Source organism: Arvicanthis niloticus, chromosome 20, assembly GCF_011762505.2.
Source record: "Arvicanthis niloticus isolate mArvNil1 chromosome 20, mArvNil1.pat.X, whole genome shotgun sequence".
Taxonomy (NCBI): domain Eukaryota; kingdom Metazoa; phylum Chordata; class Mammalia; order Rodentia; family Muridae; genus Arvicanthis; species Arvicanthis niloticus.
Window position 1 is genome coordinate 31,692,286 of NC_047677.1, and position 21,812 is coordinate 31,714,097.

General features: G+C 43.4%; 1 long non-coding RNA gene and 1 pseudogene across 33 annotated transcripts in view; one reads left to right on the plus strand and one right to left on the minus strand.

The window, feature by feature from the left end:
- Positions 1 to 20,293, minus strand: part of LOC143435157 (uncharacterized) — a 156,010-nt gene extending 135,717 nt beyond the window's left edge. For 25 of the 33 annotated variants that reach the window (XR_013105185.1, XR_013105180.1, XR_013105184.1 and 22 more), the window contains exons 1-5: positions 20,178 to 20,293; positions 9,535 to 9,653; positions 5,126 to 8,004; positions 3,187 to 4,697; positions 1,950 to 2,092 (exon numbers count right to left, since the gene is read on the minus strand). This is a non-coding gene — a long non-coding RNA (uncharacterized LOC143435157). Of the gene's footprint in view, positions 1 to 1,949; positions 2,093 to 3,186; positions 4,698 to 5,125; positions 8,005 to 9,534; positions 9,654 to 16,143; positions 16,219 to 20,177 lie in introns of all 33 variants that reach the window. The other 8 variants (XR_013105194.1, XR_013105195.1, XR_013105187.1 and 5 more) reach the window with 8 other exon arrangements.
- On the plus strand, positions 13,521 to 16,108 carry LOC143435226 (B-cell receptor-associated protein 31 pseudogene; annotated as a pseudogene).
- Positions 20,294 to 21,812: the final 1,519 nt, after the last annotated feature.

Here is a 21,812-nt window from a genome sequence, read left to right on the forward strand (position 1 = left end):
AGGACAAAGAAAACGCAACACTTTCTACAAAAGGCCAGATGGTAAATATTCTCACTTTTCTGGATGCTGTAGTCTGTGTCACAGCTACTTAACAATAAGGCAACCTGGAAAACCAATAAGCTTCAATATCACAAAGACCCTGCCTCAAAGAGTAAAGGTGGATAGAGGTTGAGGGAAGACGCCTGCCATCTACCTCTGGCTTCCACACACACACATGCACACGTATACAATCACACCCATACACACATGTGCATGCACTTATACTAACAAGTCACACACACACACACACACACACACACACCACAGAGCACTAAGATGCTGGAAGACAAACAAGAAAGGATGGGGAAAGCCTGAATTAAGATGTTAGCTTGAGCCCCTTGCCTAATGGCCTGGCATCCAGACGGCACTGACAGTTCTGACCCCACAGGACTGAACTTGCCACAAGTCTCGTATTTGTTCTGTGATGCAGTCAAAACCCCGAGGTTACACAGCTTGCTCAAAAACAGCAATGCTGAGTTTCTAAGACAAATTACTATTTTAGAATTTCTCTTCCAAGACATATCACAGCTCTTAGACTGAATTCACAGATAATACAGTAAATATCAAACATTTAAAATAGCCTAGAATCCAAATCCATCCTTCCCTCCAGCAAGACCAAATCTAAGTCTCCTCACTGTTCTCGGCCTTTCCTGAACCTTCATGAGCAAATTAGTTTTTCCTCTGTTCTCTCAGAACTCCACCAGCATTGTCTATTCACACATTCATTGGGGTCTTAGGGTTTTACTGCTGTGAACAGACACCATGACCAAGGCAACTCTTATAAGGACAACATTTAACTGGGGCTGGCTTACAGGTTCAGAAGTTCAGTCCATTATCATCAAGGTGGGAATATGGCAGCATCCAGGCAGGCATGGTACAGGAGGAGCTGAGATTTCTACCTCTTCATCTGAAAGCTGCTAGTGGAAGTCTGACTTCCAGGCAGCAAGGATGAGGGTCTTATAGCCCACACCCACAGTGATACACTTCCTTCAACAAGGCCACACCCACTCTGACAAGGCCACACCCACTCTGACAAGGCCACACCCACTCTGACAAGGCCACACTTTCTAATAGTGCCATACCCTGGGCCAAGCATATACAAACCATCACAACTGGTATCCCAGAACCTTCTGTGACCATTTCTGACATGGTGGATAAGCTTGAACCTGGAAAATAGAACCTGTTCGTGTACCTTAATTCACTTCTCACTGCTGACTATACAAAGTACACTCAAAATGTAGTGTCTGCTGAATGAATGAATGAATGAATGAATGATACTGAGTAATAAGAAAAAAACGAAACCGCACACAAAGGTTTCATTCCTTACAAAACTGAACATTTAAAACCATCATCAACTGTCAGGCTGCTGTATGCTAGAGCAGGGGTTCTCAACCTGTGGGTCGCAACACATTTTAGGATCAATCAGTCTTTCATAGGGGCCATGTACCAGATAGCCTACACACCAGGAAGGGGTAGAAGGTAGAAGAAAGAAAGGGAGGGAAAGAGGAAAGGAAGGACAAGGGAAAAGGGAGAAAGGAGAGATAGAGGGAGGAAAGGGAAAGAGAGAAGAGGAGAAGAAGAGGAGGAGGAAGAAGAGGAGGAAGAAGAGGAGGAGGAAGAAGAGGAGGAGGAGGAGAGGAAGAGGAGGAAGAGAAAGAGGAGGAGGAGGAGGAAGAAGGGAAGAGAGAGAAATTGAGATTGGAAGTTCACCTAGAGACATCTTAAACATCAAATGGGAGCTACCATTAACCAGAAGCCTTGATTTTTTTCTATGCCTCTGGCCTAGAGATAATAATTATGCTTCCACTGATATATACTGATAATTATTATACAAAGATGATCAGTAAAACGACCAATAACTTCATTCTTAATGTGTGCCATTGTTAAAGGGGGATGACAATAAAACTCACCCTGATAGGACCATACCAAACAACACTAGGAAAGTCAGGGACTGTCACATCAGCCAGTGAAGAAGAGTCATCAGGTTTTTGAAAGGTGCTCTCTCTATGCAGAAGATACCATCAGCCTGTGTTTGAACAGCCATTTCAGATCTCTAAGGCAAGAAAACAAACATCAAACATTTAATGGGTCTCTTGGATTCTTTTCTTTTCTTTTTTTTTTTTTTTTTTTTTTTTTTCCTTTAATTGTAAGCGCTTCAAATTACAAGAGCAAAGAAAGGTGTTTGCAAGGTGGGAGCTAAGAATGAGTCATCTCTGAAGCATTCACATCAGTCTCCTCTGACACTCAGCCCTTGTTCCTCACAGAAGGGCTGGCAGGCTACTCCCTTACACTCATCCATCCAAGCACATCCCAGCATCTACACCTCCAGAAGGCGCTTGATGTTCACGGAAGAGAATCTCAATCAACAGATAACTTGATTTTCTCACCAAACAGTAGATGGTAAGCAAGCTTGCAGCACTTTCTTCAAGATGTGGGTTGGTGGAACGTGGAACAGGGTTGGGGGATGGGAGAGGGCGTGAGGGTGGGGATTCACATTAACGAGAACACGCAGCAGAATACCACCTTCCACTCCTTTTCTTTTCTTCTTTTCTCACCTCTCCCCTCTCCCTCTTGTCTCACTATTCAGGGACCTCACATTGACAGTGAGATATGCGTACTTCTGCATTTGTCCTTGTGTCCCGAAATAGAATTAAGTACTTGTTGCATGCATGCAATCGGATAAGACTCACCATTTTGTTATGGAGCCCCTGAGAAAGGAAACCTACCCTAGTAAAAAGAATCTAACCGGATCCCTCAACTGAGAAATGGAAATCCAAAGATCAACATTCCAGTCTAGAGCGCATGAAGAAGTAAATGTCCCACAGAGGAAACATTCGCTTCCACTCTGGTGGCAATGGAACAGCCAGTTTGGGTAACAGTTTTAGGTAAGACAAAGCCTTACCTAAAATGAGAACGGAATCTAATCATCGCATCAACTTATGAACTGAATTCGCTCACCAATAAAATTTAAAGTAGTTTAAATTCCGCAATTTTCCCTGCAGGATCCTGACAGAAGCAAATACAAATACATAGTGATGGTCTATGTTCGCTGTCAACTTTACTAGTTTAAAATCACCATGGAAACATGCCTCTGGGCATAGCTATAGGGTGTTTCTAGAAATATTGAAATGGGCAAGGAAGACTCACCCTGAATGAAGATGATGGACCGCCCCTCTATGGGCGGAGTCCCCGACTGACAAAGAGGAAGTGAGCTGAGCCCCAGCATGCATCTCTCTGCTTCCTGGCTGTAGTTACCATATGACCGGGCTGCTGCCTCGGCTCCTGCCGCCATGACTCCACACTATGACCTGGATTATCATATTATGAGCTAACATAACGTTTCCTCTTACATTGCTTTCTGTCAGGTATTTAGTTATAGCAATGAAGAGAATAACTAATACAGGTAATCTAAAAAAAAAAAAAAAAAAAAAAAAAAAGTCTACGCCATGGTGCTGTCCAGGATTATGAGTCTATTGGTAATATGGACCCAAATTAGGAAGAGTCGGAACACAGAGGCAAACTATTAAGCAGGTAAATCATGTGGATTGTATGGCTGGCTATTTTGTAGTGATGACTATCACACACATTTTGTATATGGTCTTACTAATACCTTCCCAAATGTCTTCAAAGGGCATGTCCTGCTCCCTTTTACCCTCCTTTGTAGTTTCATGACACGCCATGAGGAGCAACAGTCAAAGCATGCAGCATTTACTTACAGATTGGGATATTTCGTGGATAGAAAGAGGGTCAGCCTTCCAACAAGAACTTCTAGAATTTGAAGACAAATCAAAAACCCAACAAGATTGTCCTTGTCTGGTGGTGACAAGTATACTGTGCCCTGGGGCTGGAGGACAGGCCTGGGTACAAAGGACTCAAGAACCTCTGGGATCCGAGAGAAGCTAGAATGCATGACAAATAGATGGGGTTGGGTCGGGGAGGGGTTCACTGGCAGCAAAAGCAGGTCCCCAGTAAAAAGCAGAGACAGTCACCCAAATAAGGAAAATCCTGTTTAAAAGGCATGTCAGTAAGGTTCCCAGACCATAGATCCCTGCTCGCTTCACCTAGGCTCAAGGCAATCATTCCTTGTCATTAACACATCTTGAAAGGGGTTGGAGCTATGCAGAAGCAATTCCTCAGGTCTCTGCTGCCACCTACAGTTCAAGATGGGAATAGCGGAATAAAATCCTCAGCAGGCATGAAAATCCTGCTCCAATCTGACCTACATTCGTGCCGTTGTATTTGCATACCTTTTTATGTATGCATTCACACACACACATACACACACACATACACACACACACGGGGCCATTTGATATGTAGAGGGTACACGAGGCATCACTTGCATTCAATTAAACTGATTCTAGGTTTGGCACTTTTCCCATTGTAAACCAGTGTTGTCGAAATCGGATTTGTCACTTCATTAAGCCTAGGCATTAATAGTCCCACGGCCTTCAGAGACATCTTTGTGTCTCACTGAACCAGTTTGGACTGTCAGGGTGAAGAGACAAGTACTTTAAAGGATGGAGATGTTGCAAATGAGACCTTCTGTCTAGAGTGGAAAACGTGGCGACACTCTTCTCATTGCGGATGAAGGGTGATTTAGCTAAGTGCAGTCTGAGCTTGAACGTTCTTAATAATCCCTGGGATGGGTATCATACCTACAACGTTAAAGGCAGTGGGAAAATAAAGATTATCAAGTGGAAGTATCACTGAAACAAGCTTCTAGAAATGTCTAAATGAGGGAGTCTCTGGATTGAGTTGAGGTGGGAAGACCCACCCTAACTGTGAGCTCTATTCAGTGGACTGGAATCCTAAACTGGATAAAAAAGAAAGTGAGTACTTATTCTCTCTCTCCTTCCTCCCCCTTCCTAATCCCCTTCCCCTTCTCCTTCCTCCCTCCCCATCCCTCCCCCTTCTCTCTATCTCTTCTCTACCTTTCCTGCTCTCTTACTCTGTTGTTCTCACTCTGTCCTCTCTCCTGATACAATATAACAAGCTGTCTCAACACCAGCTACCATGCCTTCCTCACCATAGTGGATCTCCCCCCATCGCACCCCCCCCCCCGAAATGATGAGCCAAAATAAACCTTTCCTTCTTTGAGTTTGCTTTGCTTCTGGTGATTTGTCATAGCAACAGGAAAACAGGAAACAGAAGACCCGAGGCCCCCTTCCTGCAATAACAAGCATTATGTAAAACTTCCTGACCCATGTTCATCTTTTAAATGATATTTAAATTTTGCTAACAGTACCATAAAAGATAATTCCTCTGGAAGAAAAGATGGACAGACTTTTGTTTGCAGGGTATATCTTGATGCTTAACTCTCACCATAAGGTTTGTGCTAACCAGTTCATAACAATTCCACTATGGCCAATATCTAGTTGCCCGTTGTTCTTGTGACAAAATGCCTGGCAGGAATAACTTAAGGAAGGGAAGGTTTATTATTATTAGAGGGAGTGTGTCACTGGGGTGGGCTTTGAGGTCTCAGAAGCTCATACCATGCCTGCTATGTCTCGGTCTTTTCCTGCTGCCTGCTGATCAGGACACAGAACTCCTGGCTTCTACTCTAGCATCATGTCTGGCTGCAAACCACCGTGCTTCCCACCATGAGAATAATGGACCAAATCTCTGAACTGTGAGCTATCCCCAATTAAATGTTGTTCTTTATAAAAAGTCTCCATGGTCATAGTGTCTCTTCACAGCAATGAAACCCCAAGACAATGTCTTAAAGGACATCTTCAGTAGGATATATATATGTGCCAGGCCAGAAAGTGAGATGCCAAACTCAGGCCTTGAACATGCCATCTAATCGTGTGTGTGTGTGTGTGTGTGTGTGTGTGTGTGTGTGTGTGTGTGACAAAATACATATGGAGTTCACAATGGCCCATGCCATCTGCTACATTATGGGGCCCTGGCAGGTAAAGCCACATAGTACCTCTAATCTGAATGGTACCCTAAAAGACTTAGTATGGGCACTTGAGAACCAGAGTACTTGGGTCCCAATCCTCACTCAGACACTTTTCTAAACTCTGCGACTCTGGGAAAAGTTGTAAGTTCTCCATCTACCAATATGGTAAGATCACTGTGTGTTATAGAATGCAATTTTGAAGCTTGAAATTGGCCTGTTCTTTTTTAAATCTGTGCCTAACACACAGCAAGCAACCTATGAATTTTGTTAAAGCTGGTGCTCAAATAAGGTACTTTTATTTTTAATTATAATCATCCAAAACTAAGAATGGGAAGTTTGGGGTAAGAAAAATCCAATAGAATAAAACTCCCAGAAATGCATCCTTGCCTTATAGTAATGTGACCCTTTTGTGTTAGGCAAGGTCACAAGATGATTCCAAGGACCTAGATGAAGCCAACACCCACCAAAGGTGTGAAAATTGGCTTCAGATATGAGAAATTCAACCCAAGTACTGACATATGCTGCTTATTTTTTTATCTTCTTTATGATGAAATTTTAACTCAGCCCATGTCACATTCACCTAAGTCAGAGCCTCTACTGTAAAGTTCAGAATTCAATTAGCAGGGACAAGTAATTACTTCTGCCTCACTGGAAGATGGGTTTTCTTCAGAGACACACCCATTCTCTCTGACAGCATTTCTCAAGTCTGCATTTGTGACCCTTGACCCTCGAATACCTGGCCAAGTGGCCAGGGGGAGGCCTGGAAGAACCCTTTGCTGTGACTCTAAGATGCCATCTCATCGGGGGATAAAAGCCTAGGTCTGCCATCCTTGGTCCTGGATGTGCTGGGTGACCAAGTGTTTAGAATGTCTATCTAATGATGTCTCTCAACCCTCAGGAATGACCAGCTAGCTGTGTGTGCATGTATGTGTGTGTGTGTGTGTGTGTGTGTGTGTGTGTGTGTGTGTGTGTATGTGAACATGGTTAGGTGTGACTACTGCTGAGTCCTGGGCCACAGAACTCTAGTCTGGTCCCTAGAGTTCGGGGGACTGAATGTGACTGCCTGCTCTCCTCTTCTTTCCAGTGAAATAAACTGGAGTCATTTATTCCGTTTTGGCACTTCCTATCATATGTAAATAAAGTTCTTGGTGTCTCCCCTCTACCTCCACACAGTGATAAAATGGGACCATATATGTAGGAAAAGCTAGTATTATAAAAATCTTCCTCTATTCATTAGTCTGTAAGGTCAATTCCAAACAACAACGATAATAATACTTTTAACTGCTCCACCACGAGCACCCCTTACACCTTTACATACTATTTGATGGCAAGGAGCACCTCCCAGCGTTTAGCATGGTAACTGCGACTCAGTAAGAGTTGAACACAAGTCTACTGTGTAAATGAAGAGGCCAGAGGTTGAGCAGAGGACAATTGAGTTCCCCGGGGGCAGATATCAGTAATTATGTGCTTCCCCTAAGATCTTCATTTGTCATCTCCCTTTGTCTAAGCAAAGATAGAGGAAACCGGAAGTGCGCCGGAAGTGCTCCGGAAGTGCGCCGCCGTACAGAGCTTAAGTTTCGCAGCTACATCACAGTTTAATATAGCACAGTGCCTAAAGGCAATGGGAAAGAGGAAAAAGAACATTTTTCCCTATTTAATTTTAAGTACAATAAGCACAGGTGTCCAAACCTGAGATCAGTTCTATTAGAACAATCCAGGAGACTAAGAGACGTAACCTGCCTGGGCAGAGCTATCCAACCAGATGTCTACCTGAGTGTTTAGTCTTTAAACTCAATGCACTCACAAGGGACCCTTTGAAGGGACCCTCAGGTTTAGGGTGGCACCTAGTGTGTTGGTTACTTTTTTTCATTGAGAAAATAGCTGACAAAATCAATTTAAGAACAGAAGAAATTAATTTGACTCATGGTTAGAGGATCCGGTCCATCACTGTGCAGATGTCATGGTAATGGTCCATCACTGTGCAGATATCATGGTAACTGGTCCATCATTGTGCAGATGTTGTCATGGTAGCAGACTTCAGGCAGCTGCTCACAATGTACCTGCAGTCAGGAAGCAAAGAAAAATGAATGACGCAGCTCAGCTCATTTTCTGGTTGGTTGTTTGCTTGATTCATTCATTATTCTAGTACCCACAACATGAAATGAATGGTCCTGCCCACTTTGGGTGGGTCTTCCCATCTAAAGAACCCAATCTAGGAACTCTCTGAAGGTCATTCCCAAAGGTTGGTTTCCATTATGATTCTAAACCCCACCAAGTTGACATTCAAGATTAATCATAAGGATCCATTTTTTTTAAAAAATTATCTCATATTCTATATTTTGTTTCTAAATATGATATTAAATTTTTACAAGAATTAATGCTAAGGAGATTCTGTATCCTGGGAGAATCCAGGTTATTCAAATGGCATTCTTTTTTTTTAATTTTTCTTATTCATTTACATTTCAGATGACATCCCCTTTCCCCATTTCCTCTCCCTAGAACTCCCCTATCCCATCCCCCCTCCTCATTTTTGCTTTTATACCATTTTAATTACCTACATGTATTCAGGTCAGTTTTAGGTTGAGGAACTAGCAATACAATAAATTCAAATAGTCAAGGAACAAGCAAGACAATGAACACAAATAGTCAAAGAAAAAGCCATTTTTTTATGCTTCATCTTTGTCAACATGATAAGATTTAGGATGAGCTAGGAGACAAGCCTGTGGTCATGCCTGTGACAAATCATCTACATTAGACTGAGGTAGAAAGATTTGACACCAGATTCGGGTTCTACCTTTCCGTGGTTTAGGGTCCCAGGCTGACAATAGGGAGGTATCAAGCTAAGTATCACTATTTACCTCCCTCTGTTTCCTGACTGCAGACACAATGTGACCAGCCACCTCACTGCTCCTGAGGCTGTGGCTTTCTCATCCCAATGGACCAGACACCCTTTAAGCATACACTGAAATAATCTCTTCCTCCATCAAGTTACTTTTGCTGAGATATCTTATCACGGCAAGAGGAAAGATAAATAGTACAATCTTCACACCCAACAGTAATCATCAGGACTAGATTCTTCCAGTTCCATATAATGGTTCTCTGAAGCTGAAAAGTTCAAATATCCTCAGTAAAAAGAACTACAAGAATGAGCATCTTCTCGAAATGGGTGCCCCCAGCCCTGCCAGCAGAGGCAGTATAGAGTTCATGTTTATTCCTAAGACTCAGGTAGTCTTAGGGATCCAAAATAGTCTCTTGAACATTGGGGAATCCCCTTGTCCTTACCCCAGTAACGACAAAATAAAACAAACAAAATTCCTCTTTTATGATTTACTTATTTATGTATATTGAGTACACTATAGCTGTCTTCAGACACAAGAAGAGGGCATCAGATCCCATTACAGACAGTTGTGAGCTACCAAGTGGTTGCTGGGAATTAAACTCAGGACCTCTGGAAGAGCAGTCAGTGCTCTTAACCACTGAGCCATCTCTCCAGCCCCCAAACAAAAATTCTCAACTCTTCCCAGCTACCCATCGCATATGAGATGTGAATACCTGCTAATAAGTAACCCTTAAGTTTCTGGCAGGCTCACCTAGACTTGGTAGAAATTTGAAACACGTATGCTGGATACACAGGAGCAACAGTTGACAGGGTCCAGAGCCTTCATTTCTGTGCCAGCTCCCAGGAGGAAGTACCAGAAGATCCATCTTCCTAAGAGATATAACCAGACTCTCAGTAACTACAGACATCTCCAGAAATGCCACAGAACCTCCAAGTCAGGCCATTGCTACTCACAGGAGCCAGGAGCCAGCTTGACATGATCCCACCTTACATGCTATTAATAGGCTTGGCAGCCTCTGCCCAGGAACACACCCCCCCTCCTTCATCCTTCCTGCCTCTACCTCCTCCAGACTCCCGACATGTTATGTGACCACGACAGGTGCCTACAAAAACAAGATACTTTAACGTTCCCATTCTAAAGTCTTTTACTGTAACATTACAATGAAAGCAAGTGCTATTATTTAGTGGGACCAAAGTCTCGGGTGACAGCTTGTTCAGAAGTTGTGTATACATACGCCTTTCTAGAAGCAATCAGCTCCTGTAAATTAAAGATCAGGTATTTCCTACAGGACTTACAACAGAGGCCCTTCAGTGTCGAATCACAGAGAGCTTCTTAGAGAGCTCTTGAATTTTCTTATCCCAACCGTTTCTATAAACACAGCTGGAGCCCTAGTCTCCTCCCCACCTTTATGTGCAGATGTTTGTCCCTGTTGACTCATAACTCCCCAAGCAAACTGCCAACCTCAGAGCCAGTGGGGGTGCAGTTGGCTCCTAAGGTACATGCTGACCCCTGAGACCCAGACCTGAACAGATTCCGTGTGGGCCTGAGAGAATTAAGGAGCTGGCTTAGTTAGCACGCCTGTCTATTCTGAAAGCCAGTCTTCAAGTCCTCTTACTGACTGAGTGGGCAGGACAGAATCCTATTCATAGCTAAGGAAATATATGATGATGAATCATCTACGTGGAAACAACACTAATGTTAAGGAATGTACCCTAAATCGTTTTTTTGATTCACTCAACAAACATCAGTTGAGGCAACTACTGTGTGTTGGTTCCTGTTCTCAGTTGAGCACCTACTGCGTGTCAGGTCCCACTCTAGGTAGGCTTGCCTTTACAAAACTTTCATTCTAGAAAGAATTAAACAATTGCTAGGCAAATATGTGAATAAGATCAACCCAGATGGCACATCCTTAAATGCTAAGAGAGATGATTTGGTGATTCTAGGGAAAGAATAGGGGTTGCTGTACTGAGCTCCCTTCCTGGATACTGGTCAGGGCTGGGAAACCGAGCAACCCCTAGAGGCTGTGCTCTCTTTGCATCTGTCTTAAAAAGCAACAGCAATCTCAAAATTAAAGACACCTCTGATCAGCCAGCTGCTCCGATTCACCAGAGTTCAAATGGTGTCTGTCTCTATTTCTGAGGCTGTTCACCCATGATGGCAGCCAGGCCTCATGAGAGCATGTGTGTTAGAATCCATTCCAAGGCTGGATTCCAGGAGTCTTCCTACTTTCTTCCTATAATGAGGCATCGGGGCAGGCGATGCCTTGGACTGTTCAGAGAACTTTAAAGCTGCTGACAAAATAGCTCTCATTTCATCAGTCTGAGGTATAGCCAGAGATCCAGAAGTTTCCAGATCTCTCTAGGTTGCTTTAATTGTATCCAGGGATACAACAGAGGCTGTGATGTGCCTACATTCGCCTGAATGTGGCTTCCTCCAGCCCCTGGTCATACTATTCAGAAGGCTTGGTCCAGAGCCTTAAAAATAAAGCTACATTTGACAAGCATAAGCTTTTGATGCAAGGACCAGCTACTTACTAACTACTTGAAAGGCTCAATTAAAGCACCAAGGGCTAGAGATTAAATTATTCTTTAATGCCATCTTTACAGAGGAAAGGAAAAATCTAGGTCAGCCCATGCATGCGCTAAACCATAACTAATGGCCAGCAGGAGGGGAAAATTGCATGCAGGGCACCATGGGGTCTTTTACCTGCTTCCTAATTTAAATATTTAAGCCACTTTTGTTTAAAGGACTTTTACATGGTCCAAATTATGATGGAGCAAGTCAGAGCCTAAGCATCTTCACATTATCACCTTGCTGTATTTTCAAACGTCCATTTTAGCACTGTTGCTCTTGGTTCTGAAGGAGAAGGGAGTCCCTTGCCTTGGCCATTCTGGGCTCACTCTGTAGTCCTTTTAGAAGGTAATGCTTTCATTAAGGAGAAAAATCTCAACTTCAAAAATCATTGCAGAAACAATGTTCCCCATGCAGAATATGCCCAAGCGAGATCCTTGGAGGGAAAGCTGTCCGGTGCCCTCCACAAAAGAAGTAACATCGTCTGCTATAAAGCAATTGGCTAAACCTGCCTCTATAGACTCCTCGTAATATGACAAATGTAAGGAGAAGTAAGTTTGTCTTGGTATCCCTCAATCTGATAAATGACAGGAAATGTAATTGTATAAGGCCAATAGCACCAGAAAATTGCAAATCTCCAAAGGAAATGCTCCTCTCAATCACATAATCAAGTGACTGGCGGGGCATTGGCGATATTACCTAAATTACAGCTAATTTTTCGTGAGGACTTGTCTGCACCTCACTCTGCTGCGCTAGCAAAAGCAGGCAGATATGGAACTCGATCATGGGATACAGAGCAGCCTCCGTGGCCTTGCTGACTCTTCTGACACCGCCTGCACACGCTTCGCTCTGCATACCACACATCTGCAGCTGTGCATGCGGTGTGGCCCTTGCCAGACAAATACAAATAGAGGAATTTTGGTCACCATGGAGACAGCAGCTGGGGACCGGAATATGTGTTGTCTTAACAGACCATAAGAAGATATGATAGAGATTCTGGGATTTGGATCAAAACTGTCCAAAAAGGATCTCCACTCCTTATTAATTTTAAAAGATGGAAATCTGTGAGGCCAACATGGTCACTGGCTGTACATATACCTATGGGGAAAACATGGTGTTGGAAATGCACCACAAATATCTTTTAATACTCTGATTGAAATCAGAGGCAGAAACTTGACTTGGCTTTGGCATGGATAAGGGTTTGTTATAAGGACATGAGACTATCTCGGAACCCTTAAGACCCAATGATCCAGCAGGGTCTCAGAGCCCACAGAGCAGCAGTACATCACTTTTGTTCTGCTGCTTTTCACGCATGGCTTTCCTACTTCTCACATCCGTATTTGTAACAACTCCATGGAGGAAAGGGATGGGAGAGGATGACTGTCCTCGATTGTCAGTTCTAGTTACCACTTCAGACAATGATGGCTGACCAGGGGGCATCTCCAAAATTCTCGGGCAGAGAATTAGGCACAATGACTCAGTGGTTAAGAACACTTGCTGCTCTTGCAGAGGACCCAGGTTTGGTTCATAGCACTCACCTCTGGCTGTCCACAAACACCTATAACTCCAGCTCAAGGGTGCCAACACTCTCTCCTGACCTTCATAGGTACCTTGCACACATGCAGTGCACATATATCAATCAAGTATATACATATAGACATTAAATAGTAAACAAATAAATCTTTGCTGGATAGGATGAGGTATGTGCCTTTGATCTTGGGTACCACCAAGAGACTCAGAGAGAAGGGGAACTCTGTGAGGCCAGGCTGGTTCCATAGAAAGTTCCAGCCAGAGGGCCATAGTGCCAATCTATCTCAAAGAAAAGACAATTCCAAGACAAGAATTCTAAGTGGCTTTGGGTCAAGCATTCACCATAGATCCAACCCTTTATGAGCAAGTAGTTGTTGCGTCACAGGAAGATGGTGGCATCTTCCTGTGGAGCCCTAGGAATGGGTGGAGCCCTAGGAATAGGTAGAGCCCATTCCTAGGAATAGGGGAGTTGGAGCTAGCCATTGAAAGAGTTACTCTGAACTTGAGAAGAACCTTTTTTTTTGTATACCAATTTTTTTATTTAAACAATTTTAATTATTTACATTCCAGTCACTGCTCCCCCCGACCCACCCCACAGTTCCTTACTCCATTCCTCCTCCCCCTTGTCTCCTAGAGGGTGCTCCCCACTACCACCAGGACTGCCCCTTCCCTGGGGCCTCAAGGCTCTGGAGGATTTAGAACACCTTTTCCCACCGAGGCCAGACAAGGTAGACCTCTGCTACATGTGTGCCAGGGGCCTTGGACTGGCCAGTGTATGCTCCTGGTTGGTGGCTCAATCTCTTCCTGGGAGCTTCCTGGGTTCTGGGTTAGTTGACACTGCTGGTCTTCCTCTTTCAGCTTTTTCAATTCTTCCCCTAATTCAACCATAGGGTTCCCCTACTTCAGTCCAATGGTTGAGTGTAAGTATCTGCTTCTGTCTCAGCTGTTGGTAGAGTCTCTCTGAGGACACTCATGCCAGGCTCTCCTCTGTAAGCACATCATGGCATAGTAGTGTCAGGCTTTGGTATGTCATGAGATGGATCCCAAATTGGGCCAGTCATTGGACCACCTTTCCTTCAGTCGAGAAGAACTTTCTTAAGGTAATTTCCACACAGTCCTTATGATATCTGCCCCCCCCCCAACCCAAGTCACCCTCTAGGAGAGGAAACTCAGTTGTGACACTGATTTAACAAATAAGTAGAGTTTCGTCGGGGCGTGCGCGTGGGTTGAAACTCGGAAACAAGCTCCCATCCCTCTGTTGGAAGCCATTAAGTCACAGGATGAGTCTGCAGTAGACTGCTGTTGCCGCCTTCCTCTACACAGAAGTCTTTGCTGTGTTGCTTCTGTACATTGCCTTCATTTCTCCCAAAAGATGGCAGAAGATTTTTAAATCCCAGCTGGTTGAGTTGGTAATGACCTATGGCAACACTTTCTTTGTGGTTCTCATCGTCATTCTTGTGCTGTTGGTCACTGATGCTGTATGTGAGATCCGGAAATATGATGATGTGACAGAAAAGGTGAACCTCCAGAGCAATCCAGGTGCCATGGAGCACTTCCACATGAAGCTTTTCCGTGCTCAGAGGAATCTATATTGCTGGCTTTTCCTTGCTAATGTCCTTCCTGCTTAGACGCCTGGTGACTCTCATCTCCCTGCAGGCCACACTGCTGGCCTCCAATGAAGCCTTTAAAAAGCAGGCAGAAAGTGCCAGCGAGGCAGCCAAGAAATACATGGAGGAGGAGAATGATCAGCTAAAGAAGGGAGCTGCTGAGGATGGAGACAAGTTGGATGTTGGGAGTACTGAGATGAAGCTAGAGGACAAGAGCCTGAAGGATGACCTGAGGAAGCTAAAAGATGAGCTGGCCAGCACCAAGAAAAAACCCGAGAAAGCTGGAAACGAGGCTCTCATTATGCAGAAGCAGTCTGAGGGCCTTACCAAAGAATACGACCACCTGCTAGAAGAGCATGCCATGCTGCAGGCATCAGTACGTGGTCCCTCAGACAAGAAGGAGGAGTAAAGATTTGTTTTTTCCTGCCTGAAGCTGGTTTCTACTGACCCATGCTTATTGCTTCCTTGGAGTCCAGCCTGTCCCTCTGGTACTTAGGTTTATTCCCTTCTACTTCCCCAATTCTCTTCCATGGCTTATAGATCATCATTACATGCCCCCATTACACAGATTGCTCTTATACCAAAAGGGACCTGATTGTTGTTCATTCAGAGTAATGTTGCCACTGTTCTGCATGGCCAGGGCACTTTCCACTCCTACAAGTGTAGAAAAACACTGGTGATCTGGCCTGCAGTGGAACCCCATCTTATTTTGCCATGTGTCCTAAAGGAGGCTGCTGTGGAACAGATCAACTGTTTTATCCTGAGGGGAATAAATGTTGTTATGTTACAAGGAAAAAACAACAAATAAGTAAAGTCAAGCTTAAAGAGATCACGTGACTCGTACACATTTGTGGGGTCTGTCGCTGTATACTGTAATGGGAAATTCTATACCTGAAGGTTTAGGCCTGCAAGTGAATTCTCACATTTATAAGATTTTGTTGTGCAAACCTTCTTCCTTGGCTTAAAACTATTGGTTAAATAAAATTGGCTATAGCCAATTACTAGAGGGATTAGAGGTAGGTGGCTTTTGAGTTACCTGATTGAGTATAGAGAAGAGAGGGGAATGAGGAAAGACCAGGAGGAGGAAGAATGAGAGGAGAGGAGGAAGCCGTCATGAGAGGAGATGGACCATGAATACATGGCCAGAAGAAACTGCTAGTATCTGGGGTACACCACTGGGGAGGTACTAGGCCAGCAATTAGAAGAGCAATTGATTAGGGGTTACCCCCAATAATTGTCAAAGCCAAATAAAATAATCATACTCTGAGTGTCATTTGTTTGTACATTAGTCAAGGATAAGCTTAAATTGGTTGTACTACACACATTAAAGCCACAGCATGGATCTGGGTCTTCTGCCTCCCGATGCTAATTAGAGACAAATGCAATCCATCTCCTCTTCTCTTGTTTCTTTTGTGACTTAATGGTTGATTTCTACAAGTGAGAACCTGAGTGAAATAAGAATTCCATCTTTACATTTCCACCTGAAAGGTAGGGTCTCTGACCCCACATTGTGTCCTTTATTGAAATAGCTGCTTTTCAATGGGGGAGACACATTATGATTGATACAGTCAAGTCACAGTATGGACTACCAAGTGGGATCTTGGGAAAGCACCAGGGCTTAGGTTCACTGAGTCTCTCATAATGTGCTTACTCAATCACTGCTCCTGCAGGGCGTGGAGGGATTGCCAGAGCTGATGGGAGGAACTCGGTGGGACAGCTCATAGACCTGGGGGGAAAAAAAAACAGATATGGAGCCAGGGTGGGGGTGGGGCATGAGACCAACAGAGATAAATGTAGCACCAGAGGGTCAGCTTGGATGAAGGCAGGTCTCAATTGTAGCCCAAGATGTCCTCAACCTCTCCATACAACCCAGGCTGTCCTTAAACTCAGGATCCTCCAGCCTCAGTTTCCCCAGTTAGGGTGTGGCATGCCTGCAGCACTATACCTGGCTTCATTATCTCAGGAAACCTCCCTGAGCCAGAAAAGCACAGGTTTTTAGGTATGAATCTGTAGGAAGTTGGCCCCACGCCAACTGTGTCCTTATCCCAACACTAATCCATTAGCCATTTCTCAAGTGGCAAGGGAATGTTCAGCCATCTCCACTATGGAAAAACAGATCATCCCTTGCACCTGCTCCACGTGTGGCTCATTCTACCAGACCTACACCCAAGTATCAAGATCAAGGAAAAGAGCACGTAGATTTGAGATCAGATGGGAGTCTGCCTTCGTGAGGTGTGGCTCCTCTGTCACATGTCTCTTACTGTATAGTTTTCCTATAAGAAGGAAAGAAAGAAAGAAAGAAAGAAAGAAAGAAAGAAAGAAAGAAAGAAGGAAGGAAGGAAGGAAGGAAGGAAGGAAAGAAAGAAAGAAAGAAAGAAAGAAAGGTGGGAGGGAGGGAGGCAGAAAGGGAGGGAAGAAAGAAGGAAGGAAAAAAGGAAGGAAGGAAGGAAGGAAGGAAGGAAGGAAGGAAGGAAGGAAGGAAGGAAGATAGACAGACTACAGACATTGAACTCAGGTCCCAAAGCACACAATTATGAAGCACCTGGCACCATGACTAAACTGCAAATGTCTCTGTTTCCTAAAGAAAGAAAACTTCAGTTTAGATGGCGCACTGTGTGTGGTGACTGCCTCGCTAAAGACCAGCAGTTCTCATCACAATGGTTGCGAGAGCCCAAGGGAAGAAATGGAATTGGTTTCTCAACCCATTGACAGTCTCCGGCAAGTCTGCAGTGTTTACTATTTAAAATTAAACATCTGTTGGAAAGTTCTGTCATTTTATGATTTTCTTTTTTATAACAACTCCAAAGTCACGTTTAATGTTGCTCTCTTCCCGTCAACATCACAAGTCACTTGACTTTTGACCCTGATAATTGCAGAAGCCTTGGGTTCCCAAATGAAGAAAATAAGATGAATGACCCACTTGGATTATCCGTGGTCACTTCTACTTCCCTACTTTATAAAACTCCTCCCAGGAGGCAAAACAAACTAGTTTTAACATTTTCTTTTCCTTCCAAATGTTGGCAGCAGTTGAGCGTGACTGTGGGTTTATAGTGCCTCCAAAGATTAAAAACAATCCCACTTAAAATGTTCAAATCAAATCCACAAGCCGCCTAATGAGCTGTGAATGTAAATGTAAATGCTTTACTAAGTGAGCACCCATAAGAGAATTATGCACCCTAAGTAATTACGTGCAGATGCTGACTCTCCGGAGTTCAGTTTGGGACATTTCTCAGCCACCAGGGTGTCTCCTGTTTAGCCTCTAGTGTCAGCTCCCATGTTAAGAAACAGGCACTTCTTTTCCCAGCCAGAGTACGACTTGCGAGGCCACTTTCATGCCTCCTCATATAGAACACTAGCACAGGGGGAAAGAAGGCATTCTGCTTCAGCAGAAGCTCACTTTGGAAAATGCTTTCACAGACATAGACAGAACTGAAGGAGAATAGCTGTCAGGGTTGTGGGGGTCCAAGGTGTCATGCTCCCTTCTCACAGGTCCTTGCTAGCATCCCCTTGGCTCAGTGCGCCAATAGGCACAAGTCTGCCATCTCTGTTTAAACTTCCATAAACACTCGTGCTTCTACATCATACATCTTAGGCACATCTGTCCCTGCCCAGTCTTTTAACTCTAATAAAGTAGATAATGCTTAGCTTAGTCCACACAATTTCTACTCCTTCAGTCCATCCTTGGGAAACACTGAGGGCAAGATGAAAGGCTACTCATCCCACAGGTCAGTTGAATCTGTACCTGCTACTAAAGATAGCTAGCTTTAGACCCTTTATGGACCAGACCAGAAATGATATTGGTGTGTCTTATTCTGGCATCTTCCTCTTCCCCCGAGCTTAACTAACTCTTGACTACAAGTGCAGAAAACATTTTTTAGCTATGAAGTATTTTCCCTTCCAGCGAGCATCTCAAGCCCTGTCCACTGACTATATAATTTCTCCTCATGAACCCCTTAAAAAGTTCAAGTTCGAATGTTCATTGTACCAAGCCACCCAGGTATGCATGGGCCACTCATCTCAAATGAGGAAACTTTATATCCAAAGCTGTAGAAACCTAGTAATTATTTCTCTCAGGACATGTATGGATACATATTTATAAACAGAGATATACACAACATATACATACACACAGACATACAAACACATACCCACAACACACATACATAAATGCAGACATACAAATACACATCCACAACATACATATGATACACACAAAGACTCATATATATAGCATGCATGCATGATATACACAGATATACAACACATAACACACGAGGAGACATAAAAAAATACACCCACAAAATATACATACACAGATATTTATACAGCACACATATGAAGCACACATGCACATAGAGTTACACATATAACATACACATGAAGCACACATGCACACAGAGACTTATATATACACAACACACATATAAAGCACACATGCATGTAGTTATACATACAACACACATGCATAACATGTACATGCACAAAGATGTACAGACAAATACATGCACAGTATGTGTATTGACACAGACAAACAACACATATGCTCAACACAGAGAGACATATATGCAATATACAAACATAACACACATGAAGAGATTCAACACATTTACTATATACAGACACACATGCAATGCGCATTTAAACAGATACACACAAATAACATACATATATAACACATACATGCAAATAACATGCATGTACTACAGACACATATAACACATACATGCATACAATGTGTACACACAACACACACGTATGGAGAGAGAGAGACCTATGTGAGCAGAAGTCCTGGCTTGCAGCCTCCTCCCACCAGTATTACCCTGATGATCATGGTAAGTGATCATCATAGGTAATTTTAAGTGGGTAAAACAATTACCAAATTGTTTTAACCACAATGTCTCACTATTAAGTTATTTTCCCAGGGAACTGAGATATTGCTATGCTTCCTCCCTAGAGAAAGAAAAAATTATCAGTGAACCTCACTCTAGAGACTCAAAAATTCCAGATCAATGTCTTAAAATGGCTCTATCTTTAAAAACTTACTCTGATTGCTGACATAGGGCTGATTTACCACTCAAAACCCCCAGGACTTCTTTTCAATGGCATCGCAAATGAAATCCACGTCCTTAAGGCTGCAGCATGCAACAGCCTTCAGGGTTCCCTTCTTCAAAGCCACCATGAATCCCCTAGCCCAGAGTCTGGTCTATACTCCACAAACAGGCTTTTTCCTAACTCCTTCCTCCATTGAATAAAAACATGCCTCTGGATCTACACCTTAGTTTATATCCTCACAGCAGCAGAATACCATCCCATACCTAGTCTACCTTTGATACCTTTGATACCTTTGATATTTCAATAATTCAAGTCTTAATTCTTTCTGGAGCTTCCCAAAACATGCCAATCCATGCTTTTTGTCCTACTAATGAAAGCAGTGTATAAAGGAAACCAGTGTAGACCAAAAGCAAGAGAACATCTGTGCTGAAAGCCATACTCTCCCCTCCCCATGCCCAGCACACAGTAACCCATCCGTTGGTCTTTTTACCATAAACCTCCAGTTACTTGTTCACAAGTCGCATTGCCATATTTAGAAAATTAAAAAAAAAATCTAGGACCCTCATGCAATATTTAAGACATACTTGTGTGAAAAAGAAAATTATTCATAGTTTATCTAAATGTCAAACTTACCAGGGCGTCTACATTTTATCTGGCAGTGTCTGAAAATCCTACACAAAGTTCCATGTTCTTTAATCACCAATCATCTTGAGCGACATGAAAGTTGGGGGGAGGGGAGGTGTTTGCCCATGCCCAGAAGTTTCTGGAAAAGTACAGTATGCGTCATCATCTCTCAAGTGCTTTGAGATAAGTACACAGCACCTCCCTCAAGTTTAAGCTGGCTCAGAGAGCAAAAGCTTGCTGGAAAAAAAAAAATGCATTCTCTCTTCTTTCTCAGATTGAGGGGAAAAATTAAAGGCTTTAAAACTAAGCTACACACACACACACACACACACACACACACACACACACCCCTTCCAAGGCCTACCTGCAGCCTTGCCTTCCACAGATGTCTCATAAAAGGAGCATATAAAGAAGCCAGTAACCAAGCCACATAAATCCCTTACCCGTTACTCTTCCCTCTGGTCACATATACAAGGGAAACAATGGCAGTTTCCTTATTAACTTGTGCTGTTTGTTTAAGAGACTCTATATATCTAGGTACTGTAAAAATCCTCTCCAACCCCACTCCCACACCTTTCTCTCCACTTAGTCAAATGGCACACCGTTTCTGTTTTCCACAGTTCTTCATATATGTGGAAGGATGCTGTTGCGTTATTCTCCTGAGTATAGACCCTCTTATCTGCTGAAATTGGGTGTTATATAAGGTTGTTGCCTACATTAAATTGAAAAAGAAAATCAATACTCTGTAAGAGAGATGTGGGCGGCAGGTAGCAAACAGAAACCAGGTCAAGAAGTGACCTGGAATCGAGATAGAGGTGGTAGGGGGAGAGGAGAGAGACAGAGAGACGGAGACAGACAGACAGAGAAAGACAGACAGAGAGACAGAGAGAAAGAAAGGGAGAAAGTTAGCCTGGGCTCTTCTGTGACCCCAGTACCCGCCTTTCTTCTTCTGAGAAATGAAAAGGCCCCTCCAGCTTTAGGGCTTCATAATTTCAAGTAAGATTTACATGGAGGCCAAGTGAAGATTTAAACTCAACTAGAGGAAGTAAGATAAATGCCCCACTTACAGCAAATGGCTCTGCTGTATGATAAACACAGCTTCCTCACAAAGATAATGGAAAAGTACCACAGACTCTCCAACATGGTTTATTTACCCCAGCCACAGCAATGAGCCAAGGAACGAAGACTAATTGTATTACTTTCTTTCGTGTTTGGATCCAAGACTAAGGTGTGACAATTAAAAATAAATAAACGTAAGAGAAATGGAATGAGCCTCAAAAGAGAGACAAATGAGCTCCCTGGTGCTAAGTGCATTGTCCTGGAATTTTCCACTTCACAGTATGTCAACTGGCATCCTAGACAAGCATTCTCATAATACTTTCCCCTAAATCCCTCTGTCCTGCATCCCAATGTGAACCTTCTGTAGAGAAGCAATGCAAACTTGCACAGTAGCTTGGGATACACTCATCAGGTGGCTGGAGAGATGACTCAGTACTTAACAGCACTTGTAATTCAATCACGAGGACCAGATTTCAGGATCCCAACACCCACATCACACAAACATCTGTCTTCCCAGTTACAGTGGACCCCACCCCCTCTTTCAGCCTCCACGGGTACCTGCAAACACATGTGTATGCACACTCA